Source organism: Euprymna scolopes, chromosome 21, assembly GCF_053919585.1.
Source record: "Euprymna scolopes isolate OS-2025 chromosome 21, ASM5391958v1, whole genome shotgun sequence".
In the NCBI taxonomy this organism is placed as follows: domain Eukaryota; kingdom Metazoa; phylum Mollusca; class Cephalopoda; order Sepiida; family Sepiolidae; genus Euprymna; species Euprymna scolopes.
The window spans coordinates 27,814,368-27,831,586 of NC_136502.1; the positions used below are offsets into that span (position 1 = coordinate 27,814,368).

At 31.7% G+C, this 17,219-nt stretch overlaps 1 long non-coding RNA gene across 1 annotated transcript; it reads left to right on the plus strand.

Moving 5' to 3' along the window:
* The first annotated feature begins 1,933 nt into the window (after window positions 1-1,933).
* Window positions 1,934-16,909, plus strand: LOC145242971 (uncharacterized). Its single transcript, XR_013862830.1, has 2 exons — window positions 1,934-2,102; window positions 15,293-16,909. It is a non-coding gene; the product is annotated as an uncharacterized LOC145242971 (long non-coding RNA).
* The last annotated feature ends 310 nt before the right edge of the window (window positions 16,910-17,219 follow it).

Genomic DNA, 17,219 nt, shown 5'->3' on the forward strand with positions numbered 1-17,219 from the left:
AGTCCTCAATAAGAGTAGCTTGGAATTGTAAATCCAAGATGAAAACAAAGAATAGGATTTTCTGTTGGGTAGTCCATCTTTACAAGTGTCGGATTGTAAAAGTCTGCAGACGGAGAGCAAATTCCTCCTCGTGTTGGACACAAAAAGTCATGTGAGAGAATGTTGAAATATTCAATAGTTTTATGGAGCAATTCTAGTTTCTAATTGTTTGCTAAAAAAATGTGGCCTCATTTGATTGGTTAGTTCCTGTCGCCAGTGTCTATAAGTAGAACCTTCCAACTTTCTTTAATCATAACCTTTCCCTATATCAAAAATATTCCAACATTGCAACATTAATCTTATAAAAAAATACACAATTTATCTCCTTTGGAAGAAGAAATTGTGGTTATATATTAAAATGCTCTTCTGATAGAGAATAGCTCGGAACTGAGTGATCATTTTACACTATATTTATACGTGAGTTGATCTCCTACTCTAAATTCTTAAATTATCATATTTTTTTTACAAGTTTTTCAAGATATTCCTCCGTATGTTCTCATCTACAAATTTTCTCTTAACTTATTTAATGTTCAAATATTATCTATCTATTAATACGATAGCGTGTGTGTTCTTTTGTGTGTCACGCTTATATCTGGGTCGTTTAATTGTTATGTTCTTCTATTTCTTCTCATAAATAATTTTATCAGGAATTCTTTATAAGTTTTGGTTTCGGTTTCGACTATAGCTGATGGCACTTAAATCATCTATTTTTTTATAAATAATTTTATCACGAATTCTTTAAAAGTTTTGGTTTCAGTTTCGATTATTGCTGATGGATGAAGGAACTCAAGTTATACATATATATACATTTTTTTTTTTTTTTTCATAAGTTTTTATTTCGGTTTCGATTCAAGCTAATGCACCAAAGTCATATGGATATATATTTTTATTTTTGAAATTGCAACTTTATAAGATATAAAAATCGATAGAACATTAACTCTATAATAATATATACAAAATCTGAAGAAATTAAAATATCATATTTAAGCGCACTTTACGACCGGGCTTTACCGGGCATTTGTGCTAGCTTAGATAAATACTTTTGCAGTTTTAACAAAAAAAGCTTCAATAATATCAGAGCGTCTCCATTAACACTGAACATCTACAGAATGCCAACATCAATATATTACATGTGAATGAGTCCCCTGTGGAATTTCCACGGGTCCCGCTAGTCTATATATTAATATGATAGCGTGTGTATTCTTTTGTGTGTCGTTTCATTGTTCTGACCTTCAATTTCTTGTAATAAATAATTTTACCAAGAATTTTTATAAGTTTTTGTTTCGGTTTCAATTATAGTTGATGGCACTCAAGTCATCTATTTTTTTTTTAATAAATAATTTTACTAAGTATTTTTCATAAGTTTTGGTTTTGGTTTCGATTATAGCTGAAAGAAATTAACATATTATATATATATATATATATCCACAGAATGCCAACATCAACATATGAAAAAGTCTGTTGTGGAATTTCCACAGCTCCCGCTAGTTAAAATATTATTCTTTTAAGTTCTTTGGTATGATTTTTAAAAATATGTAAACTGTAGAACATAATAAATTTAATTATCTGTACATTAAAAAAAAATCGTTACCTATAAAATTGAAACCAAAAAATATTCGGGGAGGGGGCAAAGCCTATTTTTTTAATTTTAATTTCATATGTAACGTCTTTGCTTCATCATTTCTAAGAAGACATGAAACTAATAGAGGAAAAAACGTAACATGCAAATATTTGGGGGTTAGCATATAGTAAATTTTTCTTTAATGTTCATTTGGATTTTATTTGTGGCCTTTTTTACACCCAAAAAGTGTGGCATCAGTTTGGAATTTGGCAATTTTAGCCTTTTTTTCGAAAAAAAAAATTGCCTTCCAAAATTTATTGCAGTTTGGAAATCGTATCACTAACCGAAATACTAACAGAACCACTATTGTACGTCTGCATGTTTGTTAAAACTTTAAATCGTATGCACATATGCATTAACAACTGTTAATAGATTGAAGTGTCTTTACTCTTTCATTGGAATTTTTCCTCACTCAGAGTAAAGAAGAGTTCCAACAAGAAAGGTAAGGAAAGTTCATTGAAAATTTATTTTTTTAATTTCCAGAAATTAGGATTAGAAGTCTACTTCGAAAACTGCTTTGTACACGCACACACACACACACACACACACACACACACACACACACACACCTATAAATTTGGATGTTTTTGTGTATTGGTATTCATATTAAAAACACTTTTTCTATATATTTTTTGTTTGCTTGCCTCCCCACGAGGGCAGAGTTGGACACAAGGTCGTTTTTTGATGTGTGTTGGGGAGGGGGACCAGCTCCCCTAAAAGGGGCACTCTGGATAGTAACAAAAATAAAAAATGTACCAGTCATGAAGGATTTCTCCTCTACTGAAAAAAATCAAGTGCAGCATCAGACAGATACTACACTTTTTCTGTTCAATTTATTTAAAAAGGAAATACAAGTTTGTTATATACAACTCGTTGAATTGCCTTGATCTGCAAAAGATCTAGCTAATTTGCATCTTCTTTTAAACATTTATTTTAATTAATTCTCTAATAGTTTTTTCGGTTTCCTGATGGGATGATTATCTTTAGTTAACTATTATGTGTAATTATATCCATGCAGATATTCTACATCATTTATAATTGCGTAATATCTGCATAAAAAACTTATAGTAAACACAAACCTCTTTCTGTATATATTTATGTATGTATATATATTTTTGTTTCAAAAAATGTTGCCTACCAAACTCCTCATTAGAATGGGACAGAACCCACAGTATTATTACTTCCTTTCCCTTTGAAATATAATTATTCAAATATCCTAAGTAATATAGTTTAAAAATGTGTACTATTATGGGGGCGTGTTACTCCAGGAGTTTTTTACTTTCAATTTTGTTTTTTTCTTCATTTTTTTAAACTATGCCGTTTTTTTTAAAAATTATTTTCCAATGTATTTTTTTCTTTTTATGTGTAATTTTAAAAGTTAAAAATAAAGATAGGGAGACATAGTTTTGAAAGCCGATTTATCATATTTGTTTTTTTAGGTTTCCGATTACTTTTTGCTTGTATTTGAAAGATTAAATTAAATTAAAGTTAATTTCCCAAAGGAAAAAACATATTTGTACACGTGAAAAAAAGAGTTATGAAAAATGTTTTCATGACGAACTAACTAATTCAGATAAATTCTGAAGTTAAATAAATTCATTGTAAAAATCCTTTAAAAATAAATATTACTTTTCTGGGTCTATTTCAAAGATAATTTGTGAAGTATAGTACTAAGATATTGAATAAAATTTAAAACAAAAAAACAAAAAAAAAAACACCTTCTTTGTACAAAGAATAGCTTAGTTAGCCCCCCCCCCAAAAAAAAAGCGAGGGATTCTGCCCTTCACAAAGACGCAACAAATGGAAGTTTTGTAAACATGGATTATACGGAAGCTCAAAATCTTAGACAGAGGTAGGGGTGCTGATTTTCTTTTTTTCCCCAGACGTGCATCTGTACATTCCTATCCTAAACATTTGTATAATTTTTACCATTTTTTTTATTTAATTATTTTTCTATGTTCCTTTTTTTAATTGAATTTTTTATTTTTCAAGATTATGTAAAAATTATGTTACACAGAAAGTTTCACATTCATGCAAGCAAGGAAAATATTAGAATCTTATATATGAAAATTATGCGAAACCTGTAATTTAAAAAAAAAGTAGAAATACTTTTTGCAAAAAAAAAAAAAAATACTTTTTGTTTTATGTGAAAATATTCACTAAACAATGCTTAATTCAATGATAATATCGGTAGTTCGAGAAATTAATTTTTTTTTCGAGTTATATCGAATTCATTAATATAGACTTTAGGGGCTTTTTTTTCGTAATGTTCCTGTAAAAATTAATTTTTTTTTCAATTGTTATAATTTACAATGTTTTATTTTCATAAAAAAGCAAAAATAAATTCATACATACTTTGTTATGACTGAAAACCATAACTTTAGTAAAGGTATTTTTTTTAACCGAAATAATGCATTTCCACTAAGATTTAAATAAAAATAATGGGTTCGTTATATTCCATGATCATTATTTGATAAATACTGAAATTTTCATTAAAATGGGTTAATTTCCTGATTTTTGGTGAATTTTAAGTAAAGGGAGGGGTCAAAATGTTTATACATTTTGAGCATCGGCATTCATTTTGCACATACTTAATTTTATTTGATGATTTGTTTTTTTAATTGGATTTTTAAAAAGTTCATTTCAGTAATTTACATTCATACATATTTTTATTTTTACAAATAAAAGTTTAATGTTAAAAAAATTGTATGAAATGATACCGTTTAACATCGTACAAATAGACAGTGTAAGAAATACTGCAGAAATAAGCAAGCTTCTCATTGGTCGGTTTGACCGCCCATGATTTTGTTTGAACCTATCAGATTGCTTGTTATTACTAACTGCCGAGGGTATTCTTGGCACCAAATTTATCTTTTTAGCCTGGCAGTTTCAACAAAGACAACAGGTTGAGATAGATGTACGAAATTCACTCGAGGCTTGTGGTCTCAAAATCATTTTGTCTCATTGAGACGTTTTAATGCTCTAATATGGGGCGAAATGCTATCATTTGCAAACACCAATGCCGTTATATTAATTGCACACTGTTATGCGCTGTGAACTAATTGACTTTCATCATTACAATATCTAATGCCTCTCAGAGAAGAAATTAAGGTCTACATTTTAACCTGTCATTTGTCCGTCATTCGGATAGTTATCTACAGTGACCTCCATGAGGACTACTGGACAAGCAGTATCCATGTTGGAAGGCATCAGTTAACTCATCGACCTGATGCAGCTTTTCTTTGTCAGCAGAGTTTTGTATCCAGCATTACGTGAAGATGAACTATTACCTTTTCCATGTGTTACCGACCCAGTCGCAGATAGCTAAAGATGGCACATCTTTTGCAATTTGGATCTTTTTACTTTAATAAAATTTACATTGAAGTTTAAAAGGTGAGCCTGTGGTAATTTCTTATTGGTTTTCTTTCATTCTGCCAAGAGCAAAACCGCTGTGAAAGAATATCTCACAACAGCGACAAAAAAAAAAACAAAAAACAAAAAAACTGACTAAACAATGTCTTTCAACAGTGAGGAAATCATATATCACCGAAAAATTTAAAATCAAAGCAAATACATATGCATTTTATTGCTTTCTAACTGTTTTATTTATTTTAAATTATTCACATTTTTATATATATATCAACAATGTTTATTAACAAAAACATTGCCCAATTTTTATAATCTAACAAATAACATCCCATCAACTTCTGACTTTTTAAACGTTGAGATTTACTTAATCCATTGGTGTTATGGCTCCGAATTAGCGACAATAAAAACAGAACAACAGTGTAAGTCAAGACGTGTATTAATAAAAGACAAACAAAGGGTTACAAAATAAAAAGAGTGTTTTGCCTTCCACCGAGCAAACAAGGTTAACTCAGGAACTTCAAGCCTTTCTGGGATCGTTAAGAGTTCCGGTATATATGGACGGTAATTGAGTCCATTCAGAGTGTGGCTCCCCACTACACCCACCTCTCCCAAGCTGGTTTCTCCAGGTTTTAAATCAATATTTTTCTTTTTGGGCCAGACCAGCAAGGGGTGTGCACTTTTTCTTTCTGCCAGAGCGTCTTGGTTCTGGCATGACTTGTGGAGGTTCTATGTCAAAAACGTCATATACTGTCTCGATTGCCTCTACGTCTTTCTGTGGTGGTTCTGCTTGATCCTCAGGAGTGCATTTCCTTATTTGGTTCAGGTGGCTTTTATGTTCGAATTTTGGGCCCTAAATCATATATGTAACATCGTCAATTCTTTGTGAGATCATGCCTTGTTCCCAATGGGAAACGTTCTTGAAATGCTTAAAATAGACTTTATTAACAAGGTTGTTGGCATGGTAAAGGTTCTGTGTTGCATTGCATGCTTGGGCAGCAGTTTATCCAATTCAAACTAAATAGATTTTAAAATTTTTATAACATACGCCTTTAACTTTATAATAATCCCGTTTAAATTTACTGAAAAAAAATATGTTCTCAATAAAATCAATTTTATTTCCAATCACGGTACATGCTAACTTTAGAGGGTTTTTTTCAAATGCAGTTTGTTAAGTTTTCGCCATGACAGATCGGATCCAGTGTCCAGCTGTAATTTCATGGTTTTGTTAATTATCTTTGCGTAAATTCTCGTCAGTCTTTTCGTAAATATTGTTTGCCTGACTATTTTTTTTTAATTTTCTGACCAAGTTTGCCGCAGTTTTGATATTTTTTCGAAATGGGCAGAACTTTTCCCAATGCATTTTGTCGCATCTGTTATATAGTCTACAGGGTAATTTTCTTTGTTTCTTAAAAGTCAGTTCGTTTTTAACCTGTAGTTTGCCATTTTCATTTTGCTTTTTATGGAAATAACCCTTTGTTTTATACTGAGATTGGACGAATTTTTTTTTCTCTTTTCTGGAGGCGTCACTTAATTTTGTGAACACTTCTTCCAGGCTGGATAAAGGATAGTGGAAGTCTTCTAATGACCAGTTCAGTCCAGTTGAGAAGTTGGCACAAATGCGGATTTCCCCAACTTTTGTTTTTTACATAGTCTGCTGGTGCAGCCCACTCACTATATTCAATTTTAGACAGTATACCGGTATTTTCCAATCTGTCAAGTTCCTGATTTATCCTGCTCAGGGAGGCGAAAGAGACGTTGTGTTTTTTTGTTTTTCAAACTGGTTGTGTGTCCAGTTTTAATTTAAAATCCACGACCATTTTTGTACACCTCTCATAACCAGAAGTGAATACATCTGGGGATTCTTCTTTAAAGCTAGTTATTAGCTTCTTAGTTTCTGCTGCACAGACTTCTATTTTTTTTTTTTACAAAATGTAAAGATAGATAAGTCCCAAAGGTTAAACCCATCCATCCAATCAGAGCCGAACAGGTTTTCACTATTTTTTAATACATATATTTTGAGCTTTTAGTTTTCCCAGTGGCGTTTGTGATTAATTCACGTTCCAAATTAATTTTTGCCGTTCTATGGGTTCTTAACATGGTAGGTTTTCGTAATTTCTTCCACGTTTTGAAGTTTAATATTGTAAGATCCGATCCACTGTCTAACTGAAATTTAATATCCATGCTGAGAGTTTTGACCATTACATATTTATGTAGGTTTTCTTCTAAGGTGTCTCGGGTTATGGTTTGACGCACTCAGCTTTTGTTCTAATTTTTCCTGCAGGGAGAGCTTTTATGTCCCATTTTATTACATATAAGACATTTCCTTGCAAAGTAGGAGCAATCTTTGACTTGGTGTTTACCACCACATCTGAAACAAGGGGTCACAGTGCTTTTGGTTTTTCAGACTTTTGAGGGTAATTTTGTGTGTAACGTCTTGTATTCTAGGTCAGCGCTTTTTCTTGGTTATTTTTTTTATATTTGTGATGCCCGCTTTGGTATTTCTTGCATTTCTTTTTTTTTTATTTACACTTTTTGACAATCCACAGTCAATTTTTGCAGTGTCAAGTTCGGTTCATTTTCTAACTTCGTTGGAACTCTGCGCCTGATTTTCGCATCTTTTCCTGAGGTTAAACCTTGTGCAAAAACAAGGCATTTAAAATTGTCTGCTGTTGATTCCAACAACTTGAAATCATCGCAATGTTTATTGACTACCACTGCATACGTGGCAAAGCCGTCATTCTTGTCTTTGGTCATGTTTAAACATCTCCATCTCTTATGAAAAGAGACGTTCTGAGGGAGAACAGTTCTGTTAGCAGATTTACCATCTGGTTGAACAAGAACTCTGCGGTTTTCCGTGTCAAGATGAAGTCCACGAATTTGTCGTGTTTCAAGCTTACATAGTAGCAGTCGGGTCTTCTTCTGGTCAGATCAGTTACTGCAGTTGATATAGAAAAAGTCTTCACATCTCCTGAAATAAGCTACAAATGATTTTTCATCTTCTTGGTACTTGAAATTATCTATTGTGGACCATACTGGAAAAGCTGAATCAATTTCTGTGTGCGTGTTACTCTTCAAAATTTGTGTCAGTAGATCCTCTGTCCGTTGTTGGTGCTCGGACCAATATGTTTGATGTTCCATTGATTCTTTGGCCCATTGTTTCTGTAATTCAACTTGTTTTCCTCTAGGCTTTTGTTGATGGTGTGCCATCATTTCCTGTTTTTCTTCCCATTTCTCCAGTCAGTCCTTTGCATCTTTTTTTGTTCAAATTGCAATTTTTTTAGCTGAGCTAAAGCTGACCTTAGCTTCTCCATCTTGTCTGGTTGGTTAGTTCAAAGAAAGAAAAAGAAATGTACAGATTTAGTCCTCTTTTTTTTTATCTCGTCTGTTAGGAAAGAGAATTTTGTATTTCGCCTCTTTTTTTTCTTCTTTTTGCAAATACCAGACGGAAAACAATGATTATTTCCACATTAGTTGAAACAGTTGGGAAAATATGTTTCAAAATTAAAAATTTGTTGCACTTAACAATTTTAAGACGTTTGAGTTTTTTCTTTGGACAAAAAAGAAAGCAGAGCTATTCAATTCGTTTAGTGTAAAAAAAAAAAAAAAAAAATCCACAAAGAGAACAATTAACAATAAAAAAAAAGAAATTATGCAAAAATAATAGAGTAAAGATTTTTTTTTTTTAGTCATGCAGAGAGAAAAACAGTGACAGATTTTACTTAGTTTTTTCATCTCACTTATCCAGTTCTGAATTTTTTTTTTGGGGGGGGGATTGGGTTTTACCTAGTTCATTTTTTTTAAGACAATTAACAGAGTTGTCATTTTTTCCTTCGGGATTACAGTGAGAAAAAATTCTTCCTCGAATCCACGTATTGCCAGTGTTATGGGAACACGGGTTTATTAAATTCCTTTTATCGCCAGTGTTATGAGAACACTGGTTTATAGCTGCTGGACTGGTAATGAATTAAGGTTGCGGCGTGCATGCATTTCTCTAATCCTGCTGTCACAGCTCTCGATTAGCCACAATGAAAACAGAACAACGGTGTAAGTCAAGACATGTATTTAATAAAAGACAAAGATTACAGAATAAAAAAGTGTTTGCATTCCACCGAACAAGCAAGGTTAACTCCAGAACTAGAGCCCTACTTGGGATCGTTAAGAATTTCAGTATATATAGATGGTGGTTGTCAATTCATAGGGTGGTTCCCCACAACAATTGGAATAGACAGCTTTATTTTATAGTTCATGTTTTTGAAATATTTGGTTTAAGTACATTTTTCTTCAGTTCCTTCACCAGGGATTGAACTTACAACCTCTAGATAGAATTAAAGCACTTGAAAATGGTCAGTAAGTAACTCGATTGAAATTTTGTGAAGATAAAAACAATCAAGATAAGGACAACAATCAAAAACATGTAAATGAGATTATTCATGGTTTTTCAGCAATACTTATTCTTGTGTGTGTGTGTGTGTGTGTGTGTGTGTGTGTGTGTGTGTGTGTGTGTGTGTGTGCGTAAATAGACATTATTTTGCCATATTTGATGGCCCATTGAGAAAGGAGTCACTTTTTCTCTAAATGTTCTCAAAGATTTTTTTTTAATATATAAAAATAATTGCATCAACATAGAATGAGAAAGTCTAAAGATACTAGTAAGAGAAAGAGAGAGAGAGAGGGAAGAAGAAGAAGAAGAAGAAGAGAGGAGAGACTTCTTCAAGTTGTTATAAAATGTGATTATTTAGAATAATTAAAACATTCTTTTCCAAAAAATAACTCAATCCTAGATCTAATGTATATTTTAGCATATACAGTAGTATCCAAAAGTTAAGGAACGGTCGATCATTTTTTTTTAATGACTTCTAACTTTATCTATGAAAATGGAAAAACAATTTTTTGGTGAATTTTTCAATGTTTAATAATGGTAGTTAAATAAAAAAATATTTTTTTTATTTTTGATTTTGAATACATATTATTTTTTTTACATATAAACTTAATTAAATTACAGGCGTCCAAAAGTTAAGGAACGCGGAAAATTAATACAAACTTTAGCAATTTTAATAACGACTTAACAAAATGTCGACTACAAATATTTGAAAAAAGCTACCTATACAAGAAAAGCAGCTTATTTGCGACTATTATGATGAAAAAAAACGTCCACAGGGGAGATTGCTAAAATACTGAAAAGGTCTAAAAGCATTGTTTTTCGGGTTCGGGTTGAAAATAGTCAAAAAGGTTTACCATTGACTGAAAAGAAAAAAAATCGGGCTGACCCCGAATAACAACTAAGAGGAAGAAAAGAAAAATCACTCGATCATCTTGTTCTGATCGCTTTAAAACTGCAGCTTCAATATCCCAGAATCTTACATCCGAAACTGGACACAAAAATTTCCGACAAACGGTCTCACGAAGATTAAACGAAGTTGGATTATTTACAAGAGGTCCATGCTAAAAGCCTTTAATTTCTATTAAAATAGAAAGGCCAGATCGTTATTTGCGAAAAAAAATTTGTTTTGAGAAAAAAAAATGGGAAAAGTTAATTTTAGTGATGAATCTAAATTCAATCTTTTCGGATCAGACAAAAGACCACATGTCAGAAGAAAAAAAGGAGAAAGATTTTCCTCTAAGTGCGTTAAAAGTGCAGTAAAATTTGGAGGGGCAGCATAATGGTATGGGGCATGATATCTTCAAAAGGAACTGACCCCTTGTCAGGATTCTTGGAAAAGTTTATGCCCAAATGTACAGAGAATTGATTAGAGAACATGTGGTTCCTAATCTTTCTGAGTCTGATATCCTTATGCAAGACAACGCACCGTGCCATAAAGCAAAAATAGTTTTTAGAAGAGCTAAATAGATCCAATATTTGCGTTATGGATTGGCCAGCTCAGAGTCCCGACCTGAATCGAATTGAAAATGTTTGGAAAATTATTGGTAATAAGATCACAGAAAAAAATGCAAAAAAACTTGATGTTTTATGGAAATGTATAAAAAAATCCTGGAATAATATCTTACCTATGTGAACGATTGTTTCTGTCTTGCAGCAAAAGATGCCATAATGTGATTGAAAACAAGGGGCTTTTCACTAAATACTGAAATGATTCTTTATTTTTGTATTAATAATTTCCCCCGTTCCTTAACTTTTAGACGCCTGTAATTTAATTAAACTTATTTATATGTAAAAAACTAATATGTATTCAAAATAAAAAATTAAAAAAAACTATTATTTATTTAACAACCATTATTAAACATTGGAAAATTCACAAAAAATTTTTTTTCCTTCTTCATAGATAAAGTTAGAAGTCGTTCAAAAATAATTCCTTAGCTTTTGGACACTACTATATTTTGTATTATTAAAGTATATAGAAAAAGCCTTAGGGCAACAGACGTTGATTAAATCACATTTAGTATACTAATAGATTTTAGTAATTCATCAATAAGTGCAAATCTGTTATTACTTAACTTTTCAATTCAATCATGAATTAGAATTAATTTATAAAAACTTTAAAAAATTTTACTTTCAGAAAAAAATCATTTGTGGATTGATTATTTGGCAAAATGGATTTGATTTACTTTAATACAAGAACCAAACCAGAAACGAAGATTCTATTTAAAATAATTTTTCTTTTTTCTTTTTATCAAATGTACATTTGTGCTGATCTCGTATATACAATAGAGGAAGAAAAGAATATGGCCACTTACATTGGGGACATTTCAACCGATTCTAACATCATGGAATCTATTCAACCAGAAGACCAGAGTTCCATCTGGTTTACCTTACTTCAGCAAAAAGACTCCATATTCTTTCGAGTCGCCCGGAAAACTGGTAAACTCTACACTTCACAAATCTTGGATGCTGAATTCTTATGCAAACGTGACAAGGAATGTTTCCAGCTGCTGGATGCTGTGATCCATACAGGATATTCTTCTATCAAAATATTGACAATTAAAGTGAACATAAAAGATATCAATGACAATTCTATATTTCCTCATAAGCAGATTAATATCGACTTTGAAGCAGGACAGGAAAAGGGCATGAAAATGTCGATACCAAATGCCATAGACAAAGGTATCAGTAAGAATAACTCTCAGATTAGCTATAAGTTAAAAAAACAGTCAAGATAAACCGTTTGAATTAATGGTTTCTAAAGATATTACCGGTGCTTCAAAACTAGCCTTGGTATTAAAAGAAATGCTCGACAGAGAAAAACAAGATACGTACAAGTTACAATTAATTGCCAAAGATGGTGGATCTCCATCCAGACAAAGTGTTTTAGATATTCTTGTCTCTGTGATAGATGTCAATGACAATGCTCCTGTATTTGCTAAAAATATTTATTGGGTTAATATAACAAATGAACCAAATGAAACGTTTCCTATTTTTACTGTGTTGGCTAATGATGCTGACCTTGGAAATAATGGGACTATTTCTTATCATTTTGACATAAATACGAATTTTCAAGACCATTTAAGAATTAATGAAGAAACCAGGGAGATCTTCCTGACCAACACATTAGATTCAGGTGGTAGGTTAACTGTAGAGGCTAATGATAAAGGACAACCTCCTTTCGGCACCATAGCAATTGTTATTGTTGATGTAATAAATACCCCCCCCCTTACATAAGATTACATTTTCTGGATCCTCCTATAAATAACATATATCCTATCCCGGAAGACATGCCTGTTGGCAGTATGATTGCTTATGTTAGAATCATAGACATTAATCGAGGACCAAATGTAGTTGTGACTTGTTATCTTCATCATGAGAAATTCCGGCTTCAACAGAATACAAAGTGACTTTGAAAAATCCTCTTGACAGAGAGAAAGAAGAACACCATGGTGTTGTGATCAGTTGTCAAGATAAAGGCTCTCCTCCTCTTCATAGTAACAGCAAATTCTCCATTTAAGTGATGGACATCAATGATGTAAGGCCACAATTTACAAAAGACACATTTAAATTCTTCATTGATGAGAATCAAAACTCGAGAATTACTCTTGGCTACATCAATGCCACTGATCCAGACATGGGAGATGGAGGAAAACTCACATATTCTCTCATTACCAATAACAACAAACACTTCTTACCTTTCAAAATAACCACAAATGGATTACTATCAGCAATTATGTCTCTTGATCATGAGTTTCAACATACTTATCACTTCAAGGTGTTTGTGAAAGACAATGGAACACCATCTCTCAATAACACAGTCAATGTGATTGTTGAGGTCACTGATAAAAATGATAATGCTCCATATTTTACATTTCCCAGTGTTAAACCTTACAATCTACATGTCACATATTACCCTGATGCCAGAAACAAGAACATCACACAGATAAAGGCAGCCGACAGTGATAGTCAAGAGAATGCATTTCTAAAATATCAAATAATCAGAGGTAATGACAAACAGATGTTCACCATCAACCAGTACACTGGTTTCTTAGCTTTCAATAGACAACTCAGCCAACAAAATGCTGGCTCCTATCAGCTTGACATTCTTGTCAAGGATAGTGGTAGGCCAGTTCAATCAGTAACAACTACTCTCTTTTTAACACTCACTATCAGCAACAACACATCAGAAATGTTAAATGTTGTTCAGCTTCACAATGAAGAGAAGGTGCATCTTAATCTCGTCACTATTATTACAGTCATAGCAGTCACACTAGCTGTCTTCATTACAGCTTCATTATCAATCTGCATCATTCGATGTAATGGTCAGTCAAATGTGGCCTATGCCCAAGCACTTGATCCTTCCAATAGATAGGCAATTAAAAGAATCGTTTTGGCATTGGAAAATAGGCACCAATTTTTCTGATTCCAATACCCCAAATTTGTTGATTTTTCTGATTCCCGATTCTCGATTCTGATTCTGCTTAATCGTCCCAACACTAGCAATGATAAAACTTCTTGAATGCAATTGTGATGTTAGGCTGTATAAGTATTAACTTTGGTCAAAATTGTACTTCCTTCTTTAATCAGATTTTTTCGATTATCAACTTTTGATACTTTTTAGAGGCATTCCAATACAAAACCTATCTAAGAATACCCCTATATGCATCAAGTTCATGTGTGACATTTCAAGACAATTGATCCAGTCGTTTCCGAGTCCATACGGAACTCTCTCTCACACACAAAAAAAATGTCTTTTATATATAAGTAGAGATTGTCAGTTTCTTAGTTAGTCACAGGTTTAAAACTTATATATTTGTAGTAAAATCTAGTACATGGATAACCAGGTAGATGAGAGTACTTTCTCTCACACTCGCTCTGGTTCACTCAGTCACTCACTCTGTGTCTACACTGCCTTGCTCCGTAATCCAGTAACTTTATCATTTTTTTATTATTTAAAATATTTAACAAAATTTTTCTTATTATTTAATTGGAATTCATTATTGAGATGAGTATTATTTATTAATTTTTTTTATTATTAATTTTATTGTGAACTATTATCCTCATCTTTTTCTTAGTTGTTTCTTCGGGGCCTTTGGCGCATTTGATAGAGACATTGAATCTCTACGGTTCCAGGTGAGAATTGTCTGAAGATAGTGGTTTCAATCTTACCCAAAGCCGTCCAGAGGCTTACTTGGCTAAAAAGGTAGTGAGACGGCAACAACTACGGAAGGCAGTAATTACAGTGAGTTGCTATCCCGTCACGGTTACCATCTGACGAAGGCCAGACGAATAGTTGGCCGAAACGTCGTGAAACAACTAAAAAAAAGATGAGGATAATAGTCTGCAATAAAATTAAAAAAAAAAAAAAATTTCTTACTTAATATTCTTTTATATATCCTTGGGCAATGCTAAGAAACAAGTCCTGCTAGTTAATGAATATAAAATAAAGATGTACAAGTATTAAGGTAGTGTCCTCATATCTGTACTTTCAAAATATTTGACATGAAAATTGTAAAATGCCTAATTGATATTTAGAATGAGGTAAAAACTTAGTAGGTTTTCAAAGTGTTCATCTACAGCCCCAACTCCAAAGCTCTTGATTTACCTCACACCCACCTACTTGGATAGTATCTTCTCAATCGTGTTTTTATGTTATTAAACGTTTTTTTTTATTCATGTTTTTTCGGAAATATTTCTATAATAGATTTGATAACACATATTATGTCGGTTTCCCATTTTCTCTTTATTTAATTTTTCTCCTTTCCCTGTTAAGATATAATAATATAGCATTGATTATATATCCTTTAAGTTATATGATTTTATGAATGGCCTGTATTTTCATAAAATAATTTTGATAAAATAATTTACTTTTTATTTTTCAGATCTTCTTGTCTGAGAATCTTTAGAAGATGGATGGAAAAACGAAGTTTCAAGATCTTACTCAAATCCAATAAGAACAATCTTTTAAAGATTGAAAGTTCAATCCTCAGTACGGACGATACTCAGAATATAATTGTGAATTACTTAGGACTTCTATCCGGTCATAGCTGATGGAATAAGAGTTTGCTATCCTAGGGATTACATAAAGTTTCATTCAGAATTTGGTGCAGATTCCCGCATTCGACAAGACACACCTGAAGAAGATCGGAGGTTACATCGGCCAACACATTGTGTGAATGACACTCAAAATGAGAACAGTAGTCTGAATAATGCAAATTATTATCAATCCTCATAACCAAAAATTCCAAAACATAAAATAAACATTGTTTTATCATATAACACAATATTGCTGCTGCTGAATAAAAACAGTATTTGTGTCATCCAATCAAAATCGTTGTAACAAATCAGACAGTTAACCGTTTATGTACCCATTAGTTATGTCGTTCTTTTACTTTCCTCATCCTGGTTTTTGAAAGAAGGGTACTGGTATAGTTCTTGACACAAGCTAAAACTGACCTTTTGTCAGTATCTTCCGGTTGTTTATGTGAATAGCCGGAAGCTGTCGAATCAAAACAACCTAGTGTCAAAATCAAAACGACAAAAAAAAAAAAAAGAATGAAACATTTAAAGCAAGAAAAAAATTTATCTGTGCCACACAAAAGTATATAAATATCAACATTAATAGTAAGAAATTCTAAGAAATGTCTAAAAATGAAGGCGTAAATTTGAGAGGTCTAAGAAAAAAAATTAAAATTAAGGGAATCTTGCTTCATTAGTGTATAATAAGTTATGGATAAAATTAAATGCACATCTGAAATATTTTAATTCAAATAATTTTAATGGGAGTTTTTTTCTCACATTATTCATCTTAAAAACCCTTTAAAATATTCCAAAGAAACTGAAATTTTTTGAATATTTATTAACCGATGTATAATACCTACTTTTAAAATTTCACAAAAATTGAAAGTATCTGTATTTTAATGAAGTATTTCCGTCCTCTTTTTATCTCCTTCGTTTGAAACTATATTAAACTAAATATATCCCACATTTTAACCACTTGTGCCTAGCAGTTTTGTTTCAAAATACATGTGCGATTTCTTATCTAAGGAATGAATCATATACGCACACATATATAATCATATACACATACCTAACTTTATATAAACATAAATATATATTAATCTACCCTTAACATAGCTTGTGAAGCTTCCATGAAAATAGTTAATGAAGTTGAAACAATGCAAATTTTATATCGAGTATTTTACTATGCTTTCATTTGAATGCATTCAAATAAAATGCTAATGCATATATATTAAAATAAAAGGTAAAAAACAAAATCTACTTTATGCATGCGTTCTTTTCTTTTATATACATCAAAATGGAATATATAAACACATACATGATAGAATATATGTGTGCATATATAACGAATATGTCAAAAGTTAAATTTACTGAACCAATCCAAATTAAAGGACTAATTCAAACAAATCAGTCTTACTGTTAATAATTTATGTCATGTTCTTGATTAAATAATAATGAAAAGAAAAAATGTTGAAAAACCTTTGTATTTTGTTTTGTTTCCTTTTTTTTTTCTTTTTTCTTCTTCTCCTGGTTAAATGATTTCAAAACCACAATTTAAAACCTTTTTTGTCCTACTCCAGAACAAATTCTTTTTTCTTGCGTTCTTATTTTCTGATGTATTCTATATTTTTGTTAAAAATTTTTTCACGAAAACCACCTAAGTTGTGTTTAAAAATACAACATTGCTGTTGTAGTAATGATTATGGTGTATTCGACATAAGTACTAGTTCTATTTGTCAATGTTGTATGCGACATAAATCCAGATTATATTGGTTTTACAACACCACA